Below are 25,814 nucleotides of genomic sequence, written 5' to 3' on the forward strand. Positions count from 1 at the left end.
TTTTTAAAATCCTTTTTGAACTTTTATGAAATCTTTTTGCATAGGAAACCAATTCATATTCTCCTCTGCAGCTTAATGTTTAGTGATCTTTTTGTCCTTTGAGATGATGTTTTACACATCTTTATCTCCAAGATAGCTTTCTTTGGACTCTGCTTTTTTCTGACCTTTCTTATTCATTTTGAATTTTATTACTGGGTACTATCCCATGCTTCTTGTATTGAGGGAGGGTCCCACTCACAGTCCTGTAGTATGGAGAACTTTAGAGGCCTACTCATTGAGAACTCCAGGGAGTCCTCACTGGATTGTGTTGGGAATGCCAGTTGCCCACTCTCTGGACAGTCAGAACTGAAGCATAATAGCTTGCTCAATGGGTTGGGCCTTCTGGGTTGGGAACTCTAGGAGCTTACCATCAATGCTGGGTCATCCAGTCCATTTGCCCCAGTTGAATGGGTGTCTCAGGCACATTCATTAGAGTTCTCGCATCTGACTTGATTTGCCCCTGACCTGCTGAGACTGAACTCCAAGGTCCACCACTGGAGATATCTCCCACAGCTGAGAAGTTTTGTTTGGTCCCCACCTCACTCTGATTCTATTCGCTGATTTTCCATTCCCTGCCCTGGGCATACTTCAAATGAGACAGACTTTGCTGGAAGATGCCACCCTCAGTTCTTTTGTGGATTCTATCACTCCAAAATCTATTTCAGAAACCTTAAAATACAGTTGTTATTTATATTTTTGATTTTTGATAGAATCTTAGAGATCTTATTGTGTACTCCTAGCTACAGATAATTTTTAAATAACCAAATACAGCTCTCCTGCATCCATGCATGACTATAACTATTATCTTTATTTCTTTCTTTCTTTCTCTCTTTCTCTCTCTCTCTCTCTCTCTCTCTCTCTCTCTCTCTCTCTCTCTCTTTCTTTCTTTCTTTCTTTCTTTCTCCCAATATGTTCCTCTCTCAACTCTTAACTCCAACTTTTTAACATATGATCCTTCATACTCAACTCCCATCTGTACTCTGTCTAATTATGCTCCTTCTGCCCTAATAAAGGAGAATGTACATATATGGGTTATCATCTTCCCATGCAGGAATATAGTCCCATTATTTCATTAAATCCCTTTTGATTTGCCTGTCCTGTTTACCTTTTAGTGCTTCACTTGAGAATCATATTTGAAGGCCAAATTTTTCATTCTACTCTGATCTTTTCATCAGGAAAGCTGGAAAGTCCTCTATATCATTAAATGACTATCTTTTCCCCTGAAAAAAAAAATGATCAATTTTGTTGAGTAGTGGATTCTTGGTTGTATTCCGAGTTCTTTTGCTTGCCATAATAATATTCTAAGACCAATTCCTTAATATAGAAGATGTAATCTCTTATATTCTCCTGACTGTGGCACATCAATAAGTGAGTTGTTTCTTTCTGGCTACTTGAAATATTTATTTTCCTTGAACTGGGATCTCTGAAATTTGACTAAAATATTCCTGGGAGTTTTCATTTTAGGATCTCTTTCAGGAGGTGATTTGTTAATTCTTTCAATTTTTATATATTTTTCTTCTGGTTCTAAAATATCAGGACAGTTTTCCATGATAATTACTAGAGCTATTATATGTAGGCTATTTTTTTTTTAATCATGGCTTTCAGGTAGTCCAATAAGTATTAAATGATCTCTTCTGGATGTATTTTCCAGTTCAGTTGCTTTTCCAATGAGATGTCTTGCATTGTCTTCTGGCTTTTCTTTTCTTTTTTATGGGTGTGGGGGGGGTTATTTTATTGTTTTTTTGATTTCTCACAAAGTCATTAACTTCCTTCTGTTCAATTCTATTTTCTAAGAAATTATTTTCTTCTGTGAGCTTTTTCATTTCCTTTTCCATTTGGCCAATTCTGCTTTTAAAGATATTCTTCATCTCATTGGTTTTTTGTGTATGTCTTTTTTTCCGGTTGAACTAGTATTCTTTTTAAAATGTCATTTTCTTCAGTACTTCTTATATTTCCTGCATCAAACTGTTTGCTCACTTTTCATGATTTTCCTGCATCACTCTCATTTTTATTTCCACTTTTTCCTCTATTTCCCTTACATGATTTTCTGAACTTTTCCATGGTGTAAGACAATTTCATATTTTTTCTTGGAGGTTTTGAATGTAGGAACTTTTCTTTGTTATCTTTTTTGATTTTTTTATCTTTCTTTTCACCATAGTAACTGTCTGTGGTCAGATTTTTTTTTCCTTCTGTTATTTGCTCACTCCCCCAGCTTTTGATTTGCTTTTAGTACTTTGCTAAATAGGACTTTGCTTCAAAGGTGCAGGGTGTCCTGTCCCAAGATTTTGGGTTTTGCTGGTAGCTGTTTTTATAAATACTTCTAAAGACTGCAAGTTTTCAGTTCTTCCCAGATGGTATGAACTAAGGAAAGGGTTTTTGTACTTCCTTGGCCTGTGCTCTGGTCTGGGAGAGACTATAATATTCCTTTGGACCCTGTAAGTTTGAGGAATGTGCCCACTCTTCTCAGGCAACAAGTCCTGTTGTGTTACTGCTCCTCCTCTTCCAAATCTGAATATGGTCAAAGGAATAGAGTCCTGCCTCATTAATAGCAAAGTGATACCTGTAATCTCCTTCTGATTTCCTTTCAATCTGTGGACTGAGAGAATTTTGTAAGCGGCTGACACTGTCACTGATTCAATAATTCCCAAGGTCTGCTCCACATCTGCTTGAATTGGATCTGTGCTTCTGAGACCCTCACTGGACTGTGCTCTACTCTCACCTTACTATGACATGACCTTCCAAATTGTCTTTGGCAATCCCTGGACTCAGAGGCTGGAAACCACCACCACTGTTGCCACTGACACAGTCATCTGTTTCTAGATTGTGGGGGCCAGTAAACACCAGAGTCCTTGCTCCACCACAATCCTCTCTCACTTCCATATGGCACTGCTTGATGATCTTCCAAGTTGTCTTGGACTGAAAGTTATTTTGCTAAGTCTAGAAAATACAGTTTTCTATCTAGAGTAAACTTTCCTTTGACCATTTTTTCCTTAAGTGCAATGAAATGAATGTAAGTGCATTTGGAAATGTTAAATAAATTGTTCCTCTCCTTAGTATTATTGTCATCATTATTATTGTTCTTGGTGAAGGAGAAATATTAGGGAAATGTTAGTATAGCCTTTCCTGTAATACTAAGGTATTGTTATCTATGCTTGTCTCACATTTTTTATGGGCCTCTGACTTCTTCCTCACTGTTCAGTCTAACCCTTTTCAATCACTTTTCCCTACTTGTCCTCCAGCTGTCTAGTACATAGACTTCCAAGGTGTATGCCTAACTCTAGTCACATCTAGAAAGGTCACTCCTTGACTTCTCCCCCTAACTCTTTCCTTCAGAGGAAGTTGGGTGGCTTCCCCATAAAGTTTCTGCTCACCCTCTTCTCCATGCTGAATCCATGTTGATCCCATCCAACCACCTCTCTTGTAGTGTTTCCCTTCTCCTTTCTTCCCTCATAACTGTCGATGTTTTCACCAGCCCAGCTTAAAGCTGTTTCTTTTTTGCTTAACTTCACTACTTCTATTGAAACTCTCTTTAACTTGCTGCGTCCTTAAAGAATTCTGTGAATTAACTTATTACTCTTACCTGTGAATTAAAATTTATGCTTTTTCTGACCCTTCTGATATAGAGAACCTTGTGGTTTCTTCACTGATTAATGAACCTGCTCCAGTCCTTACAAAGTTCCTCCCTGATTCATCTTCTTGGCTTTACTATTACTTTCTCTTTACATGCTATAAAGAGAAATACCTGTCTCTTCACGAAACACTTGCAAACCAGAAATATTATACAAGTAACATATATTTCATGTATATTTTTATACACCTTTCCTACAAGTAAGATATAATGTAACAGAAGGAAGATTGCATGTAAATATAAAGAAAGGTAGAATGTGATAAACTTAAGAGAAAAACTCAAAATTGGAAGCATTAAGAAGGGAGAGTCCACTTTCACCTAGAAGAAATTCAGAAAGGCTTCTTAGGAGAGGGGAGAACTGAGGTGAACTTTGAATAAAAAAATAAAATTCAGCATTTAGATTTTAAAAGGATTATATTTTAGTCATGGTGGGGGAAAATATTGCCTAAGTAACTATATAGAAGCAAGTGAAGACAGAGTAAGATATGGACATAGCTAGCTGCACAGTTTCACAGTTTGAACATATTGATTTTAGAAGTTTTATGCATTTTGAACTCCAATTATGATGTCATACAGGAGGCAAGACTCATGCAATAATTGTTAATATTTATAACATTGTCAGAACTACCAAGTGTGTCTGGACATGGGCAGGACTTCTTTCCCTCATCAGACTTGAAACTACTGTTGCTGTTCCCTGTAGCCCTCTACTAGTTCTAATTTTCTTTGGATAGTAGAGATGGGAAAGGTAGGACCAGAAAAAAGGAGTAGAATCAAAAAGTTATTTAAAATGAAGCTGGGGGGGGGGTACATGTGTCAATTTCTTTCCCAACATAAGTAACCCTGGGCTCTCTTTCTGTCTCTGTCTCTCTCCCTCCCTCCCCTTCCTTCCCTCTTCCTGCCTTCTTACCCCTGCATTCTATTTATATCTTACAAATTAAACTGCTCAAAGTGTTGCCACTGAAACAGAGAAAATGAAGATAGAATATATAAGCCCAATGAAAAGTGAAAGAATTTGTGTGCTCCCTTTGGAATTTTAAAACTGATCAGGATTTTATTATAAAACATACCAAAGTAAATGGGTTAAAAACTTTTCCTCCCCAAGGATCAACAAGCACTTTAGGACAGGGTGAATAACAAAAGGCTAGACAGAGATGGAGACAGAGAGAGGAAAATAAGGAGATGTAGGGATAAAAGCAGTCAGAGAGATGAGATGACTGGGCCAGAGAAAGAGGCTGGTCAAGCCTGAGAGAGAGAGAGAGAGAGAGAGAGAGAGAGAGAGAGAGAGAGAGACAGACAGACAGAGAGACAGACAGAGAGACAGACAGAGAGACATAGAGACAGAGAGAGACAGAGAGACAGAGAGACAGAGAGAGAGACAGAGAGAGAGAGAGAGAGAGAGACAGAGAGACAGAGAGACAGAGAGAGAGACAGAGAGACAGAGAGAGAGAGATAAAGAGAGAGAGAAAAGGCAGGCAGCCATGAGGCTTGGCTAAGTCTGGCCATGTGGCAAAAAGGAGCCCATAGTGCTCCACACAGTCTAAGACAGAGCATGAGAAAAACCCATCCTGCTGGACAGAAGTTAGTCAAAGAAGAAGAGGGAAGACTTTTTTTTATTAGTTACCTAAATTTCAGGTAAAATAGTAAAGAAACCATTGGAAGAAATACCACCAATCCATCAATTAGAGCTTTGTAAAGTGACAATTTAAAAATTTCATTTATAATACACTTGAAAGTATAACAATTACTTTATAGTCTTTTATCTCATTTGATTCACAATTCCTGTGAGGGCAGGTGCCATAACTACCACCATTTTATAATCCAGGGACCTAAGCCATAGAGATTTTATGACTTGTCCAGAATCATATAGATATGTAAGTATTCCTAACTCTAGGACCAGTAAGCTAATTTTCAATTCCTTTTAGTAAACATTTCTTAAATACCTAATAGGTACTGTGATATGCATTAGAGTACAATCCTTACCTTCAGGAGAATTTTCAAGGGAAGATAAACAGAACCTGAAAAGTAGGTGACTGTAGAATAGGAGGGTAGGAGGCTAGAGGACAGGGTGTTTTAAACTTAGCAGAGTTGCTGAGGGAAAAAGAAAAGGTAAATGGTAAATTCTGGGCTCAGGGACATTATTCCACCTTCCAAGTCTTCCAATCAGAGAGGGGAGGTAATTGAGAGAGCTAAGAAAGCATTCAGTATTAGAAACTGAGTCAATCTCAGTGATCAGATTTCAAGTAATCATTTTATCCTGAGTGAGGCTTCACAGTCTGTGAAGTTGAAACTAGAAACCAAGCAGAGCTGCTGGCAGAAAAATGCTTGCCTACTCAGGTAGAATCAGGCTTGTTTATCAGAAATTGCCTTAACTTTCAATTACTTTGGTCTAAATTCAAATTATTAGGAAGCTAATAGTCCCTTCTATCCTCATTAATTCACATATGATTTTCTATTGCTTAAATTTACTATTTCTTTCCAGCACAATGTGAATTAAACCTAAAGGAATTATTGACTGTAAAATGCAAGCCAAATTTACACTTGACAAAGAGCTACACTAGACCGTCACTCAGCTTCAGAAGGGTAGCGTTAATAAAATCTTTAGAATAAAACAAATAGCTTGCAAAATTAAGAAAGCCAAACTTTTTAGCAGACTGAATATTGTTACAAGGGAGCATGAGCTTCTAAATTATGAAACTTTTTTTTTTTTACGTATCATGACAATAGAAAAAAGGAGACTAGGACTTTAGTAAGAAATTTCAAAGTCTGACTGGCAGTTCTTGTTGTAAGGTTAAATACAGGAACCCTGAAAAATTTCAAAGCAAAGCTTCTCAATTAGGTGTGGAGAATGTCCAAAATGATTCAGTAATCCTATTCCTCTGTTAGAAAGGCATTATTCTACAAACTGAGGGAAATGTATTCAGAGCCTATTGGGTAAGTAGATCTTTCTAAAAGAAAATGATTGAAGAATGGTTTCTTTGTGATTTCTCTCTAGGTGGGAATGCATTGTAAAAATGTTAAGCTGTTTCAGTTTAAGTAAAGTCTGTTTTTTGTTGATGTTACTAAGTCCAAAACTCAGGTAACCTTAGTCTTAAAGAATTCTGCAACTTTTCAAAAAGCCAGAAATGGACATACTTATAAATGAAAAAAGAAAAATAAAACAAAGTATTGGTCAGATTTGTCCAGTTTCTTTGAAAAAAAATGAGTCACACTTATAGGCCATCTGAGTCTAGTCCTGTCAATGCCAATTCAATCTGAGTAATTCTGATCTCACTGCTCCATATCTCTACACAATATTTGATATCTCATTCTGCCCCCTCCATCTCTCTCTCTCTCTCTCACACACACACACACACACAACACACACACACACACATACACACACTCCTACTAATCCATTTGTGTGTTCCAATTCTGTATATTCTACACATTTAAAAAATTGAAACTCTAAATCTTGACAAACTCAAAGAGATTTTAGTATACACAAAAAAGAGAAATGTTATGTAAAAAAATTTTCCATCACATTTTTATTATGCAATATAATTCCAACAATGACTTGTTTTTCCTTTCACCTTCTAAACTTTCTCTTTTTAATTTTCTAATTTTTGAATGATACATTGACAAATTTTCTTTTCTTCCTTTTAAAAAAAAGCCCCATTATTACATCCTACTTGTTTTTATTCTTTTGATACACATAAGAAAAGAACAAATTAAAACTCTCCTTTGTAATAAATATAGTTGTGCAAAATAAATTCAGATATTCAGTATTTCTGAAAATGTATGCTTTTTTTAGGATTGTTAATCCATAACTTCTGTAAAAACATAGGAAAAATAATTCAATATTATTTCTGTTGGAGTTATTTAAAATTGATGCTGTTTTGATCACATTTCTTACATTTGTTCAGGTGCTTTTCTTTATAGTGTTTTAATCATTATCTAAATTTCTGGAGAAATCATTGTTTTCATGTTTCTTTGAATAATACCCCAGTATTACCCCAAGATATTGAGGTGGCCTTCTCTTATGCATGTTTTCCCCAGGTTTTCCACAGAGGGAGAAAAGCCTAGCTTGGCATTCTTTAAATTATAAAGGGATTTTCCAACTCATGTTCTAAAAGGTAAAAAATGAGACATTAGCGTTAATTCCAAAGAATTAGAGCTTGAGACAATCAGTCACTTGGTTATTCCTCTGCTCAGAGCCTGGTGATCTCTCTTCAGGTCTGTAGTCAAAAAAAGCTCTTTTTTGTCTTTCAAGTCAGTATTCTTTTTTTCTATTTCTATCAGTATTTGGTCATTTGGGGGGCAGTTGTTGATTAGATGAAGGAGTTTATTTTTATTTCTTTTTCATTTTCTTTATAATTTCTTTTCATGCGATTTGTGTGGGCAAAATACACTTTTCTATTTACTTGCATGTCATTATCATGACAAGAATTCTCCCAAGCTACAAATGGAAGTAAAATCAGTCTTCTCAAATTTTCAAATTTTCTCATGGATCATATATTGCAGATCACAAGATTCTAATGACCATTGCCTCTAAGAAAAAGTCACAAATCCTTAGTCTATCACTCAATACTCTCCCTTAAATGGTTTCAAGTTTTCTTTCCAACCCTTTCTCCTACCTTTGTACTTCCTTAAGATTCCACACCAATAACACTGATCCCCATTGCCTTCAAAAGGGATTTTTTCCCCTCCAAATTCAATATTATTCTTCACACTGTTGGTTCCTGCTTGAATTATCATTTACCCTTCTCTGAATATTAAAAGATTCCTTATTTTTCAGGAACCCCCTTTCTTTGTTTTCCATATCATTTTTCATTTAAATTCCATTATCTCAGCTGCAAAACTTTGAAACATAACCTTTTCCTAGAGAAAAACAAAAGCAAACCTGATCAGTTCTTGAGACCTTCCACTGAATTAGTTCAGTGTGTTAACCTATTCATGAATTTTATAATTATATGATTTGTATGAGTAGCAGAAAAATCTAAAGGAAAGATTCATTCTGTAATGCTATGAAATTGGAAGTTATGATTCTTGAATCAGGAATAGGATTTTGGATAGATGAACTTTCTAGAACTTTCAAAGTTCTTAGCAGATATGTATGGCTGAATTAGAATGAAAAAACTCTACTAATGTTATCAGATCTTGAATTTATATAATGTTTAAGTTCCTTAAGTGATATCATACCAAAAACTGAATGGTATAAAATATGGAATAAGACATGCCTTCACATCCCAAGGTTACAGTTTGGGGAAACAACAAATATACATGATTGCTAATGAAAACAAGTATAGCTTTCAGTCTCCTCTCTAGTCCCATAAATATGTCTTACATATATATATATATGCATATATTTGTATATGTATTATATATAAATATGTCTATATGCATATGTGTGTAAACACATAAGCAATTTATATATATATGTATGCGTGTGTGTGTGTATATATATATATATATATACTCAAAGTCAATTAAACAGCAAATATTAGCAGTTGACTTTCATGTGTTAGATACTGAGAACATAATTTGAAAAAAGAAAATAGAGAAACAATCCTATAGACAAATCTAAATTTTATATGTATAACCCATGCACAAATATATCTATAAATATATTTATTGACAGCTTCCATGAATTTGTCTCTGATAAAGAATTAAACTATATGTGTTAACATCCAGAATTAACATCCTAATAAGTAACAAATAGAATTAGGTAAGCTTTTGTTAGCTTCTAGAATTTGGTCTTAAGAAAGATCAGATCTAGCTTAATACATATGTTTATTGTTCTCTAAGTTTTTCAATTTATTTACATGCATAGGGATCCAGCTAACTGGGCTCCAAAAAGAGATATTTTGGGACATATATTTAGAGGAATTAGACAAAGAACCATAAAACTATTGACGGGGCAATGAAATTCGATATTCTTTCATAAAGATGTCATGTCTTTATGAAAATTTATTCAGGATGTCTGCTTTGTGACGCAACTATAAGGAATTCCATTAGAGAGAGGAGTGCCTCCTCCTCTTTTAGGTTAATTATGCCTTATCATCTATTTTACAAACTTCATAGTACAGGATATTTTCCCCCCTCAGGATGTTGGGGACATCCTGTGACTCTTGATACAATGAGGAATTTATAGTTGTTATTAGAAAGAAGTAGAGAAATTTTATATTTTGTCACAATCTATATTATATTGTTCAGGCAGAAGAAAGAGAGAGGGGGAGGGAGGGAGGAAGAAAGTAAAGAAGTAAAGAAGAACAGGAGGAAGGAAGGAAGGAAGGAGGGAGGGACAGAAGGAAGGAGGGAGGGAGGGAAGGAGAAAGGAAGAGAGAAAGGAAGGAAGAGAGGGAGGGAGGAAGGGAGGGAGAAAGAGAGGAAATAAGGAGGAAGGGAGGGAGAAAGGGAGGGAGGGAAGGAGAGGGAGAGAGGGAGGACCCAAAATCAACAGCAAAAAAACAACAAAAATGGAAGGAAAGAAGGAAGGAAAGAAGGGAGGGATGGAGAAATCCTTCAAGTGGCCTCATAGTCAGCATATGTGGGTTCAATTTACCTCTTTCTTATTTTCTCTCCTGACAGACTATATATACCTTTAAGGCAGTGATTCTTCCAGTTATTTGATAATTTAATTTAAAATAAATATTTGTTGATTCACTGATTGATTAAAACATCAGATTAGTGAAATATAAGTTTGGTTGATCAGGAAGGCTTCATGAAGGTACAAAATCTTGTTTTGGATCATGTAGGATGAACAGGAATGTAATGAATGGTGGTGTTTTCCAAATGAGACATTAGTATGACCAAATTGACTTGAAAGTGAAGATGAATGTGGAATAAGAGGATAGAAGGCTCATATAGAAGAATAAAGTAAGTAAAACCAGAAAGATGGTTGAGAACATGATATGCATGATTTTGAATGCCAGGATAATGAACTTGGATTTGAATGTTTGGGACTTATTTATATTCTGCTGATATTGACATCTGGGAAGAAAACAGTGACTTCCCTGTGTTCTCATGTTCTAATTTGTTTATGTTAGACAGAGACAGCTGAACCATAGCACGTCACTATAAGACATCTTTAGTGGCTGAAATCCAGAATCATTTTGACAGAGATTCATAGCACTAAAACTCAAGGGTTTGCCCAAAATATTTTGGCTTCCTTTAGTGTTCTGATGGCATCCCACTATACTGAGGTGAAGGAGCACTCAGAGCCTTTGAGATGTCAGCAAGTACACTTCAGTTTTTTAAGGTGACAAATGGAATATGAGCTCAGAAAGAAATTTAAAGAGCCAGGGGTTAAGTTGTTTCCTTGGCTGAGCTTAGGAGTAAAGATATTTTCTGTCAGATGCTAATCTGGTGGGGAGATTTATCCTGTCACTCTCCTTCTCCATCATGCCCTTCAGGGAAACATTTTTTTTTCTCCATAAACTTTTCACTATAAGAAAGAGGCTATTTTGGCGGAAAAAAGTCAGAAACAGGGAATTTAACTTCAAACAGAATATTGATTTATTTTTCAAATGACAGACTTTTTTGAGAGGATGATGCTACTTGTCTGTGGATTTTTTTTTCATCCTTTGTGAAAATAGAGAAAAAATATCCAAATTATTCAACATATCAAAATATCCAAATTAAGTATTCCAGTTCCACTAAGTTGATTCATTAGAATATGAATTGTTAGAAATTCCATTTGTTTATTTGTTGAAGAAAAACCATGATAGAAAATATTTTTTTCAGCATTGGTTCCATGTGATTAGATTTATTTGTTCTAATAGGCAAGTATGTGTGAAATACCTCAGTTTCCTGATTCATTCACATTTCATAGCTCTTAAGAAAAAAAAAGAATAAAAATGATAATTGATTCTTCTATACATTCCTTTAATTTCTTCTCTTTTTCATGAATTCCCAGTTAGGATCAGGCATTTGTGTCCTCTGACTCTACAGTGGAAAGAACAATTGGAATTAGAGAAACCACTGATAAAAACCTTGACTTATTCATTCACTACTTGGGTGATCTTTAGCAAGTCATTTAAACTCCCTGAGTGACAGTTTCTCCCATGAGACATGATTCTTCAAATTCTACCTTTTTTACCATCTACCTGACCTATGTTGTCTCTTCCTGCTGTAAATCTATAATCCTGTAAGATTTTTCCTGTAGGAAGCAGGAGGTAAGAGTTCATTTATGATCCATGGATTGTCCACATGCTATTTTTATAAAAAAAAGAAACAAAAACAATGGATATGCCCACCCATTAGTTCCATACATTGCAAATCATATCACATTATTCTTTTATTTTATTTATCTGTTTATTTTACAAGGCAATGGGGTTAAGTGACTTGCCCAAAGTCACACAGCTAGGTAATTATTAAGTGTCTGAGGGTGGATTTGAACACAAGTCCTCCAGACTCCAGGGCCAGGGCTCTATCCACTGCTTCATCTAGGTGCCTTGACACTACTCTTTTAAACAATTTCTGATCATCTCAAGTCTGTAATATTGCAGCAGCCTGCTGGTAGGTTTGTTGCCTCAAGTTTTGCCTCCATTTTAATCCATTTTCCATTCAGCCAAAAAAGTGATTTTCTTAAAGTACAGATTCAACCATATCACCTATCTACCATGCTCCATAAAATACAGTGGCTCTCTATCACTTCTAGGATTCCATACAAATACTTTGCTTAGTTTTCAAAATCCTTAATAATCTCATCCCTTCCTGTCTTTCCAGTCTTCTTAAAACTTGCTTCTTGCCATTCATGCTTTGAGTTCCTGAAACTGTGACTTCCTTGCTATTCCACAAGAAAGATCTTCTGTCTCTTGGTATTTTACTCTGCCTACTTCATGTCTTCAGTATTCTCCTTCCTTCTCTTTACATATTAGTTTACCTTATTTCCTTTAAATTCCAACTAAAATTTATTATACAGGAATCTTTTTTTCAACCTCTCTTTAATCTAGTGCCTTCCTACTTAATTATTTCCTATTAATCCTACATGTAATTTATCTGTATGTATGTATATATACATATATATGTATATACATATATATATATATATATATGTTTATGGTTTCCTCTTTTAGATCATGAGCTTGTTGAGGGAAAGCACTTTGTCCTCTTTCAATTCCCAGCACTTTGACTAAGTAATTAATAAATGCTTACTGAGCAAATGAATGAAAATATTTTACTCAAAACTCATTTCCTCTTGGAAGATTTGTCTGATATCAAAGATTGTGAAGTTCTCCTCTTTTTCAAATTATCATCTCTATTTGGGAATATGGTTAGCAATAGACCAAAAGCATATCTGATACCTTCATGCTCAAGATATTCGATACTGATATATCAACAGTATGTTTTTTGAAGAAAGGAGTGATATGATTATAGTAGTATAGTATAGTAGTATTTTCAAAATAATACTCTAGTAGGATTGCAAAGGCAGACTAGCTAGACACAATTCCATTCTTGAAGTCCAATTATAAGGTAAAATGACTTGTCAATATTTAAGTGAAAGGAAATAAGGTCTTAAAGGATGGCATAAATATGTTACACATGATAAAGGGAAAAGCAACAGCATGAGATAAGTGATTGAGGAAAATGTCATAAATGTCATGAATGTCATAAAACCATAAATTTAAAGAGGGATTGGAATTTAGTAATCATTAGAGAAGCCAGATATGATTGAGGTTTTAAATATGAATAAGTAAATAATGTATAAAGTATTTAATATATGCAAAGTGGTGTTAAATTCTGGGGATACAAATAGAAAATAGACTGTTCCTTTAGTCAAGGAATGCACATTCTAATGGAACAGAAAACACATGTAGAAGATATTAACTGCAAGACAGATATGGTATGGTGGTCTTTAGGGTACACCAATAAAACATGATAATGCTTCTTTTCTGAATATTGTTTGTTCTATAATGTCAACATTAAATATCATTTTCACTGATACATCAGTCTCTAATGTAAACAAGGATTTTCATATCCCTAATTTTCTATTCTCACTTTTTTTTTCATAGCTATGGATGTTAACACCTGAATAGAAGTTGCCAGAATGCATTCATAGTAGTTTCTTCCAAGGATGATGGCTGCGAATTCTAGGCTGGAATCATGACTGTTCTTAAGGTTCTAAGACTGATGATCATAGGATCCTATCCAGGTCTGAGAGAAGTTAGTGGCCAAAGTGGTTAGAGAGGTTTGACTTGTTTGGCATAAATTGTTTCCTGTATGTCCCTCAGGGTACTTTTGCTATTTCAGTTGTGTTCCCTTGCCTATCTTTTGTGTGACCTAGGTGGCAGATGGTGATGATGAATAGCCTCTTCTCCACAGTAGCCACCTTCCCACAAAAATCACTATAAAAGTCAGTATCCGGATCATTTTAGTTTATGTATGTGTAGGGAGCTGCCACACTCAGGAGTCTTTGTTCACCTGCCTGGTAGTGGCATGCTTCTGATGGTTCATGTATCTGATAGTGGGAAGGTGAGTGTCTTCACATAATTATTTCTCACCTCAATTGTAGCTGTATTAACTAAGTGAGAAATAAGTCTGGGTACTTTGAGTCATTGCTATTTTAGATTCAATCCAGGACTGTATCCATAGGATTCCAAGAGTAGATGGTAGTCAAGGTAATGATGGTTATTTGATCTTCCAGGCACATGTAAAGCTCAATAAATATTTAATGATAGGGGTGGTTAGGTGGCACAGTGGATAAAGCACCAGCCCTGGAGTCAGGAGTACCTGGGTTCAAATCCAGTCTCAGACATTTAATAATTACCTAGCTGTGTGGCCTTAGGCAAGCCACTTAACCCCATTTGCCTTGCAAAAACCTAAAAAAAAAAAATTTAATGATGGTGCTTAAGGAGGAGGAACTTATTTAAGGGAACTCCCTTTTACATAAGATATTTTAGATAATGTGATAAGATCCAAATAAGAAGACAAAAAATATTTAGAATTGAACTAGGAAAGAATATCTCAGAAAATATTTAGGAGCCACCTACATAAAGATTATATGGCATCACAGACAGAAGGCTGGTGTCACCCAGGCAACCAGTAAATAACTGGAATTACAAAGACTAAAGTTCACTGAGATCACAGATAATTACTATTTGTGTGACCATAAGTAAGTCAGTTAACCATTGTTTGCCTTGGTTTCTTCAACTATAAAATTGGAATAATAGGAACCTTCCCCTCAAAGTTTTAAAGATCAAATGAGATGAGAGTTGTAAAATGCTTAGCATGGTGCCTGACACATGATAGGCTCTTTCATTTTTTGAGACAGAAAAACATGGGTTCAGTTCTAACTTCTGACACATATTGACTGTGTGATATTAAGCAAGTCATTTAACCTCTCAGAGATTTTAATTTAGAGAGAAAATGTAATTATAGAGAGGATTTCCTCATGAGGGAGTTCCCTATATCAAGGAAATCATAAATACCATTCATATTTCTATGCTACCCACTAGAGTTTATACCATAGATGCTGCCAATATTTCTGAGAGGAAATACAATGAAAAATAAGTCTGACAATAGAATCAATCCCTTTTTGCCAACTGTTTGCTGGAAAACTCCTTCATATTTTAACTCATATCATATCTTGTATCATATCTTAAACACAATTGCCACTATAATAGATATTAGTAATATTAATGGCCTATGAATCTTATAATATGTGAATGACCTCCTAGAGTAACCTTAACATCAGCCTGTCCCAGAGTGATGCCTTGAAGTCTGCTTTTCTGTTCAAGGTTCTACTCCAAAGGACATCAATTTTTTAGCCTATATATTCCTTTTAAAAAATTTTTTTGAAATTTTTTATTTATTTAAGGCAATGGGGTTAAGTGACTTGCCCAAGGTCACACAGCTAGGCAATTATTGTCTGAGGCCAAATTTGAACTCAGGTCCTCCTGTCTCCAAGGACTGTGCTTTATCCTCTGTGCCCCCAGCTGCCCCTAGCCTATATATTCCTAATAAAAACAGGACATGCACCCACAGTTAGCCTAATTCCTTCTCTCCACCCCCCTTTTTCCCCTGCCTCTTTTGTAGGTTCCCTGTGCAAGATCAGCTAGGCAAGATTTCCTTTTTATTTTTTTTAATTTTTTTTAGGTTTTTTTGTTTTTTTAGGCTTTTTGTCAGGGCAAATGGGGTTAAGTGACTTGCCCAAGGCCACAGAAGCTAGGTAATTATTAAGTGTCTGAGACTGGATTTGAACTCAGGTACTCCTGACTCCAGGGCCGGTGCTCTACCCACCGCGCCACCTAGCCGCCCCAAGATTTCATTTTTAAACAGTGATATAGTCTCAAATCTCGGGTCACAGTTATATTAGTACTTTTCCACTTATACTGTAGGAACCATATCAACCTCAGCATTACTTGATAGTGCCTTGAACATAGTGCATGTTTAATAAACGACCAAAGAATAAATGAATGAGCTAGGGAGATGGGGATGACTCAGTCACTCAGGACATTGAGTAAGTAGATGCTGCTGATGCCACAGAGTTCTGAGTATATGAGTGTGTTTGTGTGTGTGTGTGTGGGGGGGACCTGTGATCTTACCATTAACTAGGATTCTGGGATCTCGAGTGATATGTTCACTGTTCATCCAGAGCCCATAGTGAAGTGCTTTACTCCAAAACTACATCTCTCTACTGAAGCAATTTCATTCAGTCTTAAGTTCTGAACATAGGAACTGATGCACTGTCCATCAAGTTAAAAATATGAATTAAACCTACTACTTTTTAACATTTTCCTATTTCATTTGAAAGTATTATCATTTTGGGAGGTAACCAGGTGGCACAATGGATAGAACACTGGCCCTGGAGTCAATAGGACCTGAGTTCAAATTTGAGCTCAGATACATAATAATTACCCAGCTGTGTGACCTTGAGCAAGTTACTTAACCCCACTGCCCTGGAAAAAAAAAAGTATTGCCATTTTTTTTATATCTCTAAATCAACTGTGCCTCTTCCCTCTCCTTTATTCCTCATGAGTTCCTATTAGGAGAGCTCATTCACTCTGTTTTGTCTGAATTCTTTGTATAGGAACTCTGATTTTTATCTTCTTTTAATTTGAATAAATGGATTTATTTCCTTATTTACTACATTCCTTCATTATGGAATCAGATGTTATTTGAAAGGAGTCAATACTTGAAGATATATGTTTGTATGTATATTTGTACATATCTGTATATATTTCATGTTTATAGTCATATATGTATCTGTCTATCTCATTTACATACATTTTTACAAACATGAAAAGATGAAATTAAAGTTGTTAGGAGAAATGTCAACAATCTCAGATATACAGATGAAACCATTCTTATATGTGAAAAGGAATAAAGAAGCCTCTTAAAGTTGAAAGAGGAGAGTATAAAAGCTGAATTTAAATTTAATATAAAATAAAACAAAATTAACTTAAAAAAAAAGCATAAGACCTTGGAAACTATTCCCATACTTCCTGGCAAATAGAAGGAGAGAAATGGAAGCACTGTTAGATTTTATATTCTTAGGCTCAAAGATACTTTGGTAACTAGAACCATGAAATTAAAAGACTTGCCTTGGAAGGAAAGTTATGGCAAATCTATTTAAATCTATTTAAAGCCTATTTAAAAGCAGATATATCACCTTTCTAACAAAGGTCTATGTAGATGAGACTTTTTTTCAGTAACAATGTATGACAGAGTTGAAATCTAAGGAAACTGAGCATCATAAAATCAATTCATTAGAATTATGGTATTAAAGAATATTTATGAGTGTAGAACACAAGGATATCAAATCAGTCAATATTTAAAGAAATAAAATTTGGTTAACTACTGAAATGTCAAATTTTGAAGCTAAAGCTCAAGTGTTATAGTTAAAAAATTAGAAGGCATGGCTCATTGGAGAAGAAGTTGATGTTAAGATTGAAGGCAAAAGGAAAAGGGGGTAGCAGAGAATGAGATTCATAGATAAAATTAGGGAACAAATTAGTAAGAACTTGGACAGATTTCAAGAGAATGGAAGATCATAGGTTCTGGTATATTATGGTCCAAGGGGTCACAATGATTCAGATACAACTAAACAATGATAACCCTTCTTCACCATTAGAAGATCATGATCAGTAAAACAGTTGAATCTGAAAATGATCTTTCCTAAATTCCTATATAAGTAATATTTAAAGACATAGACTGATCTAATTCTAGACCCAAGCTGCCTTATCTGAACAGAATAGAGTGGCCAGTCCCTGATAGTAATCTCTTATTTCTCCTATTAGCAGGAATAAATGACTTCTTGGTGAAGGGTGGGCAGAGAAGATCAGAGATCTCTATTTATTTAGGGCTATTAGTGAACTTCATTTAGGCATTCCTATATAACTTAAAAACAGAGAGATAGTCAAAGAGATAAAGATATATGTATATATATATGTATGTATACATACATAAATGTATATATAGTCATATCTATCTCTTTCTTCCCTATTTTCTCTAATATGTATATGAATATGTGACTATATACATACCTGTTAACTTCTTTAATAATCATGACATTGGTAGAGATAATTGTATCTATTTTATAAATCATAAAAATTGAGACCCAGGAAAATTAATTGATTCTTTTCAGGTAATATAACTACTTAGTGACAGAACAGACTCTTCTTACATATTTCTTTTTTTCAGATGCTTCTAAAAACCAAAGAATCAGACAAAATACCTGATGACACATATGCCAAAAGATATATTTTTAGTGATTCTGTTTCAGTAGGAGCTAAAGTCATGAAGCCTTTACCCTGCTAACCCTGTGAATCACAGCAATTAAAAATGCCAAATTCTCAAACAACTATTTTTGTCTTCTCTCTTTGGCAACAACTGGAAAATTTCAATACTGACTCATTCTTCTGAATTCACTATCTCCATTTTTAAATTATCCAACTTTCTAATTTATCATCCTCCCTTAACAGGAGGTGATGATTATTGAAGAAAGCCATACTTTCTCTTTTAAGAATATAGTAAAAAGAGTCTGTGGGTGATAAAGGAAAGTATTGGGAGGAAGAGAAAGGAGAGAAAGAGGAGGCTAAAATATTTCACATAAGTCAAGAAAAACTTTTTCAATAGAGTGGAATGGGGAAGGCAAGGGGGAATGAGTGATCTTTCACTCTCATCAGAAATGACTCAGAGAGGGAAATAACATACACATTTAATAGGATATAGAAATCTATCTTACCCTAGAGAAAAATGAGAAGAAAGGTATGGGGAAAGGAGGGATGGAGGAGGGAAGGGGGAAATATGTGATAGAAGACAGGGAAGATCATGGAAGAGGGTACTCAGATTCAACACACTTTTGAACAGGGTCAGTGTGAAAGGAGAAAGAGAACAGAATAAATGAGATTGGGAAGGAATAGAGTGGAGGGAAATACAGCAAGTAATAGCAACTGGGGAAAAAATATTGAAGTAACTTCTTTGGTGGACTTATGATAAAGAAGGCAACTCATCCCAGAGACAGAGCCATTGGAATCTGAAGACAGACTGAAGTACACTTTTTTCTTTCTCACTATTCTTGAAGTTTCTCATCTTTGGGGGGGGGGGGGAGGAGTGTTTATATTTACTCTCCCAACAAGGTTATTGTAATAATATAAAAAATAAATAAACCAAAAGTAAAAAGAAAAAGCCATTGCAATTTTAAATAACAAATAAATAAATAAATACACACAGACCCTGGAGTCAGGTTCAAATCCGGTCTCAGACACTTAATAATTACCTAGCTGTGTGGCCTTGGACAAGCCACTTAACCCCATTTGCCTTGCAAAAACTTAAAAATAAAATAAATACCAACATGATGAAGAAAAAAATGTTACTTTGGCCTTCCAAAAAGTCAATTCAGAATGGATGGTAGAAAAAGTTCATTCAAAAATTTAGTATAGAAAAAGTGACCTCTATATAATGATTGTATAAATTTTGTTGCTGTAATATAGCCTGGCACTTTACTGATGTAAATAATTTTACTTAATAGAGTTTGTGATTATCAAAATATCTAATATTTTGTATTACTAGATTACATAATTATGTGTTCTGTGTTACTAATATAAAGATAAGGACTGTGCCTGAAATTTCATTTGTGTGAAAATATCTTCAATGGAGAAATTAATTCTATAAATTCAGTTAGCATTTTCTTTGAAATTTTTAGTCTTAGAAATTTTTCTGGAAGTTAAGTGACTTGTCCATATATAATCATCAGAGGTAGGATTTGATCTTAGGACTTGGATGCACCAAGGAAAGTTTCCTATCTACAATCCATATTGGCTCTTAATACTTTATTTCATAAAGTTCAAATGCTTTGTCCATGGAACAACACTTATTAAAGTTATTGAACAACATGGTTAATTTTCTACATCAGGCAGAAGTTGATATGAAGCTGATCAGGGATATTAAATTGTTCCTAACACTTATTCTTTCATTCCATTGTGTATAATGGAGTAAAGAATTTGTTAAAACAAGAGTAGTTGGGGGGGAAAAAAACCTGTGTGTAAGAATTGTGAGATTTAGGAAAAAAAGTGGTTGTGACCTCTTAAAAAAAGGGAGAAAGACATGAACCAAGAAGATAAAAAAAGTAGCAAAATAAAAGAGATTACCCTACATTTGCAGAATGCTTCATCCTTTCTAAAGATTACTTAAGTCCAGTTTAATATATTTGTTTTTCAACTGATAATATTGGGGGAAATTGTTCCTGTGGGGGCTTAAAGTTGTGTCATCAAAGTTTCACCCCTAGAGACACTGATAGGCAGTACTGACAGATTTGTATTAGGAACCTTTTCTGTGACAATGGAATTTAGGTTGAAGATCCTCAGAGATTACCTGAGTTACATTTATGACAGTCATCTCATCTAATGAGGTGAAAAGTTTTTATTTTAATCTTATTTATTTATTTGGTTTTTGGTTTTTGGTTTTTGCAAGGCAATGGGGTTAAGTGACTTGCTCATGGTCACACAGCTAGGTAATTATTAAGTCTCTGAGGTCAATTTGAACTCAGGTCCTCCTGACTTCACAGCCAGTGCTCTATCCACTGTTCCACCTAGCTGCCTCTGAATTCAGAGTATTTTAAAAGGGAATATTGAGATAATCAAGTCTAATCAAATAATTTTCTATTAGAGAAAACTTTGACCTAGAGAGTAAATCTGAGAAGACTTTAACTTGGAGAGTAAATCATCAAGTCTGAATTTGAATCCAGGTCCTATCTACCTACAAACCTGATTTTCTTATCATTATGTAACACTATGAGATCAGGTTCTACTACAATTGTAAAGATCAGAATGTTTACATAGAGATGTAGAAAAAGAGATACTTTATCTTCCAAAAACATAGCAGAGAAAATCAGAGAAAGTAAATTCTTCTCCCAGGCTGATGCTCTTTCTCATCCATCATATTATAATTATCGTTATACAATGATTAAACTAAAATTTTATTTGGAGGGTAAAGGAATAAGGAATCAATTCTTAGAGCTGATATAACTCTAGTTGTCTGTGAGGAGGAACAACTGTACCACAAAGTTGTTTAATCTATTCCTTCTAGCTGGATGGGAGATTGGTAGTTATTAAAATGCTCCCCATGCCCTTTTACCTGGAACAGGGTCCCTGCTGGGAGAAGATGTCGTCTTGTCATGCAACTATCAAAGTGATATGATATTTACCAAAGTATTAAGTGGCCATGCCTAAGGGACAGTCTGTTTATTTGCAAAATTGATCCTACACCAGCAAACAAAACTATGCTTCCATCTCTTTTCAGATGTCCAATTCTAATCCAAATAACATTTGCACTGATGATTAAAAGTCATAAGGCCAAACACAAAGAAAGGTGGAAATATATTTCCCTAAATCTAGCACTGTGTATGTTAAAAAAAAGCAATACAAACCTCCTGGGAAATGGGTATCTTAACTATGGGAGGTTATGTCAGAGGGAAAGTAAGTCTCTGAAGTGAAATCCAGAGCTCACATTTTAAATTTATTTAGAATTCATGCCTAACATGTAAAGTATTTAAGAAAAGCGGACTCTGTCATAGGATGTGTTATAAAATAACTAATGTAAATTAATAATGCTTTTCTTTTATCCTTTACATCCTCTGCTATCTTTCCCTCATTTCCCCCCAATTCTTCCTTTCAAGGAAGATATTTGATGCCCTTCCCATATTCTTTTTTTTCTAAATTGTCTTCATATAGTCTTTGTGAATGTGTTCAAATTTTCTGGATGTCCGATTTGAACCATGTTCTTTTTTTAATCTTTAATTTGAAAAAAACCTCTGTTCATCAAGTAGATTGTCACTCTTAATTTTTGTCTGAATTCTATTGACTAAGATACTTCCTTGTACTCCATATTCCAGTCAAACTGAACTGTTCCAACCCCCTCCTCACCAGTTACCTCTTGCACATTTCTGCCTTATTGCCTTAATTGCTATCATTCATCAAATGTCTAATATTGCCTAAATCTCTCTATGCTTATTGCAATCCTACGAATCTTCTATAGGCTAACTCTAATGCTATCTCTTCCATGATTCCTCCTTTAGTTCTTAATTTTTTCACTTCCTGACCTTATCTAACACATTGTTTTCAGTATTTTTATGTACCTCATTGTACATATTATATATATATATATATATATATATATATATATATATATATATATATATATATGTTGGGGGCGGGGGGAAGAGGCTTGGTGGTCGCTTAGCGGGGGAAACATAATCCCCTTATAAAGGAATGTTACAGAACTCGGCCCCTCATTGTTTAAGAGTTCATGGGAGGGAGGACAGAAGGGATAAAATAATCCCCTTATAAAGGAATGTTACAGAACTCGGCCCCTCATTGTTTAAGAGTTCATGGGAGGGAGGACAGGAGGGATAAAAGTGTCTGCTGAGAGGTGGGGAGGGAGCGGGAATGTGATCACAGAAGAATAAAGACTCATGACCCACCTCAGGCGCTCTGTCTGGTTCTTCCCCCATCAAAGAGTGGGGGCCGGAGGTACCCCGAAGACTCACCACGCGTTGGACTGGTGAGTAAGAGGACGGACTAGCATAAAGAAGCCGGCGTTGTGAATAAAAACCCGGCAAGTGGTGCCGAAACCCGGGACCTGATTTTGCTAGGGAACGTCTGAATCCGCTGGTCGGATTCTCCAGACAGCCTCGGTCGTTTCTGACCGGGAGGAAGGAGAGGGCGTTTACTCTCAGATATTGCCTGAGGGACATATCCCTATTGTGTTGACTATGCTTTCTTTCTCTCCCCTTTCTCCTTCTGCTCTAATCACGCTCCTTGCCGTGCTGGCCTGTCTGATTGTGCCCTGCTGCCTCCTTCTCTTTTGCCGAACGGGAACTTTCCAGTTCTGCCACCTGTTAGGATTGCAGCCTCGGCTAGTAGACAGCATGGGGGGCCGGAATAGTATTCCCGCCTTTGAGCCGGAGGAAAAAGAGGCCGTTGCAGCGCAGCTTTATAAACTCTGCGCTAAGCATGGCTGTAAATTACCTATCAAGACGTGCCGTGCTTTTGTTGAGAATATCTGGAACATCTGCCCTTGGGTGCAACATAGTGGGATCCAACCAGATAAATGGAAGGTGGTAGGGCAGCAGATGGCCTCCTATGATGACACCTGCCCGGGAAAACTGACCCCCAAGGATTTTACAGTGTATAAGATAGTGGATGCAGCCCTGCATCCCCAGAAGGTGACTTTGGCACGAACAATCAGCACTCAGGTGGGTAGCTCATTGGCGGGATCGGATTCAGAGAGCTCAGAGGAAGAGGGAAGGCCACCCCCTCCCCTGTATCCGTGGGAGGAACTTAGAAGAAACAATGGGGGAACAAGGGGCCCCCAGGGAGAAGAAAATGCCGCATGCCCCTCCTTACTGAGACAGAATGAAAAGGGGGAGGGCGATGAATGTGGCGCACTTAGAGATTCAGGGCCGGAAGTTTCCGAGCGCGGGAAGGGAGGGGTGCAAACAGTCCTCAGGGGTGGCAGGAAGAGGAGCGTGAGTAGGTGGGACCGGGAGGCTGCTGACGAGGAGGGAGAAGTCCGCGCTGATTGGACAGCTGCCGCGCCCCAGGCTTGGCGGCCCAGCCAGGAAACAGAGGCAAAAAATCCCCCGTGTTCCTTGTCCGCCCTTCAGAGATCCCCTCAAGGGCTCCGCCCATCCGGCCTACTTGCCACCAGTGCCTCCATAGCAATAGAGAAAGGGGAGGAGGTGGACTGGGATGACTGGGGCCTCTACCCGGTATTTACGGACCCCCTTACCGGAGCCCGAGACTACCGCCCTGTCCCTTTTAAGATGCTTAAGGAACTTAAGGAGGCCGTGACTAAATACGGCCCAAGCTCCCCTTATGTAAAAAGACTGATGCAAAACCTCTTTGCTACGCACCCTTGGACCCCTGCTGACTTTGACGAAATTGCAGCCGCGTGCCTGGATGCCTCCTCATATTTAGCTTTTAAGGCTCAGGCCCGCAGAGAGGCCTCTAAGCTGGCAAAATCCCGGGGTTATACTCCCCTGGATTTAGCCATTGACCTCCTGTGTGGAACTGGAGCCTATACTGACCCTGCTGTTCAGGCCCAGTATGGCCAGTTTGAGCTAGAGACTGTTTTAAAGAAACACATGTTGCAGCTTGGGATAAGATTGGAGCCATGAAAGGGGGGAGAGCCACACAGAAGTTGGTTGGGCTGAAGCAGAGAGCAGATCAGACACCCCTCTCATTTGTGAACGAGGTTAAAGAGACAGTGACTCGTATAATGGGAGACACCCCGGGATCTGATCTACTTATGAGACAATTGATTAAAGAGGGACTTCGCCCCAAAGGGATCGCAGCCATTAGCAGCCTTTCCCCCGACGCTTCATTAGAAGAAATTGTTGACAAATTGCTGGACATGCCCAGCGAGGATTCAATTCAAGCCTTAGTGACTGCCATGGAGAACCGGGAGGATAGCCTCCGGACCGCCCTTCACGGTATGCAGGTGAGACCCACCTGTTTTGGGTGCGGAAAGCCAGGGCACCTCAAAGCACAGTGCAGGCAGCGGCCCCCCTCCACTTCAGTTCCGACCTGTTATTCCTGTGGAAAGCCAGGTCACATAGCCAGGTTCTGCCGATCCAAAGGGAAGTCGGGAAAAGGGAAAGGGAGGGGCCCGGCCGCGGGCCCCCCCCCCCGTGCTCGAAGACAGCGGCCCCCATTACTGTGACTATCCCCGTGAGGGTTGACTATAGAGAAGGGACACAGCAGAGAGAGATCGGGCCTTGGGAAACCTCGATGATTCCCATCGAGCTAAATATTTTCCCAGCGCTCATCACAGGGGCTGAGAGATGTGTGGACTTAGTCACCCATACCCAGGTCATTTTTGGTCCCGGAAGTCCCACATCCGTAAGGGTCACAAACCCCCACCCCTTTCCCACCTTGGTAAAACAGGGCCAAGAGGTGGGAAAGGCGCTGCCCTTGCGGGCCCCTCCCGCTCATGTGAACTGGGTCCACCCGGTCAGCTCTGGGCGACCACTGTTAACCGTCACGGTGGAAAATCAGAAGCTCGAAGGGATAATTGACACTGGAGCCGATTGCTCTGTCATAAATAGGGGGACAGTGGAGGCGCGAGTGGCCACTCCTACAGAGCCCTCAAGCAGTGACGGGGGTGGGGGGGCAATAGATCTGCCATGAAAGCAGCACACGCCTTACGGTGGTCAGCTTTGGAAGAATCTGGACTCTTCACCCCACTGTGCCTACCCGACCTCCCTTATGCATTATGGGGTAGAGATATCTTGAGCCAGCTTAACCTGACACTTGCCACCCCTGATAGCCTGCGGGGAAATTAATTGGGGCCACTCTAGCGATGAGCTTTTCCCCCAGAATAACATGGATTAATAAGAAACCTATTTGGGTTGAGCAGTGGCCCCTGACAAAAGAAAAGCTCATCGCCCTCACAGACATAGTAATGACCCTCCTGCACGAGAACAAAGTGGAACCGTCCCTTAGCCCGTATAACTCCCCCGTCTTTGTCATAAAAAAGAAAGGGGGGAGTTGGAGAATGTTGATTGATCTTCGGGCAGTAAATGCCAACATGGTACCCATGGGGACCCTCCAACCTGGTCTCCCTATGCCCACTGCAGTCCCGCAAGGGTGGACTATTATAGTGATTGATGTTAAAGACTGCTTCTATAGCATTCCCCTCCACCCGGAGGACAAAGAAAAATTTG

General features: G+C 37.4%; 1 long non-coding RNA gene across 2 annotated transcripts in view; it reads left to right on the forward strand.

Annotated features, from left to right (window-relative positions):
* Window positions 1–4,294: 4,294 nt before the first annotated feature.
* Window positions 4,295–25,814, forward strand: part of LOC141507407 (uncharacterized) — a 99,439-nt gene continuing 77,919 nt past the window's right edge. For both annotated transcript variants that reach the window (XR_012474132.1, XR_012474131.1), the window contains exon 1: window positions 4,295–4,412. This is a non-coding gene — a long non-coding RNA (uncharacterized LOC141507407). The remainder of the gene's footprint in view (window positions 4,413–25,814) is intronic.

The sequence above is a fragment of the Macrotis lagotis genome, chromosome 1, assembly GCF_037893015.1.
Source record: "Macrotis lagotis isolate mMagLag1 chromosome 1, bilby.v1.9.chrom.fasta, whole genome shotgun sequence".
Lineage (NCBI taxonomy): Eukaryota > Metazoa > Chordata > Mammalia > Peramelemorphia > Peramelidae > Macrotis > Macrotis lagotis.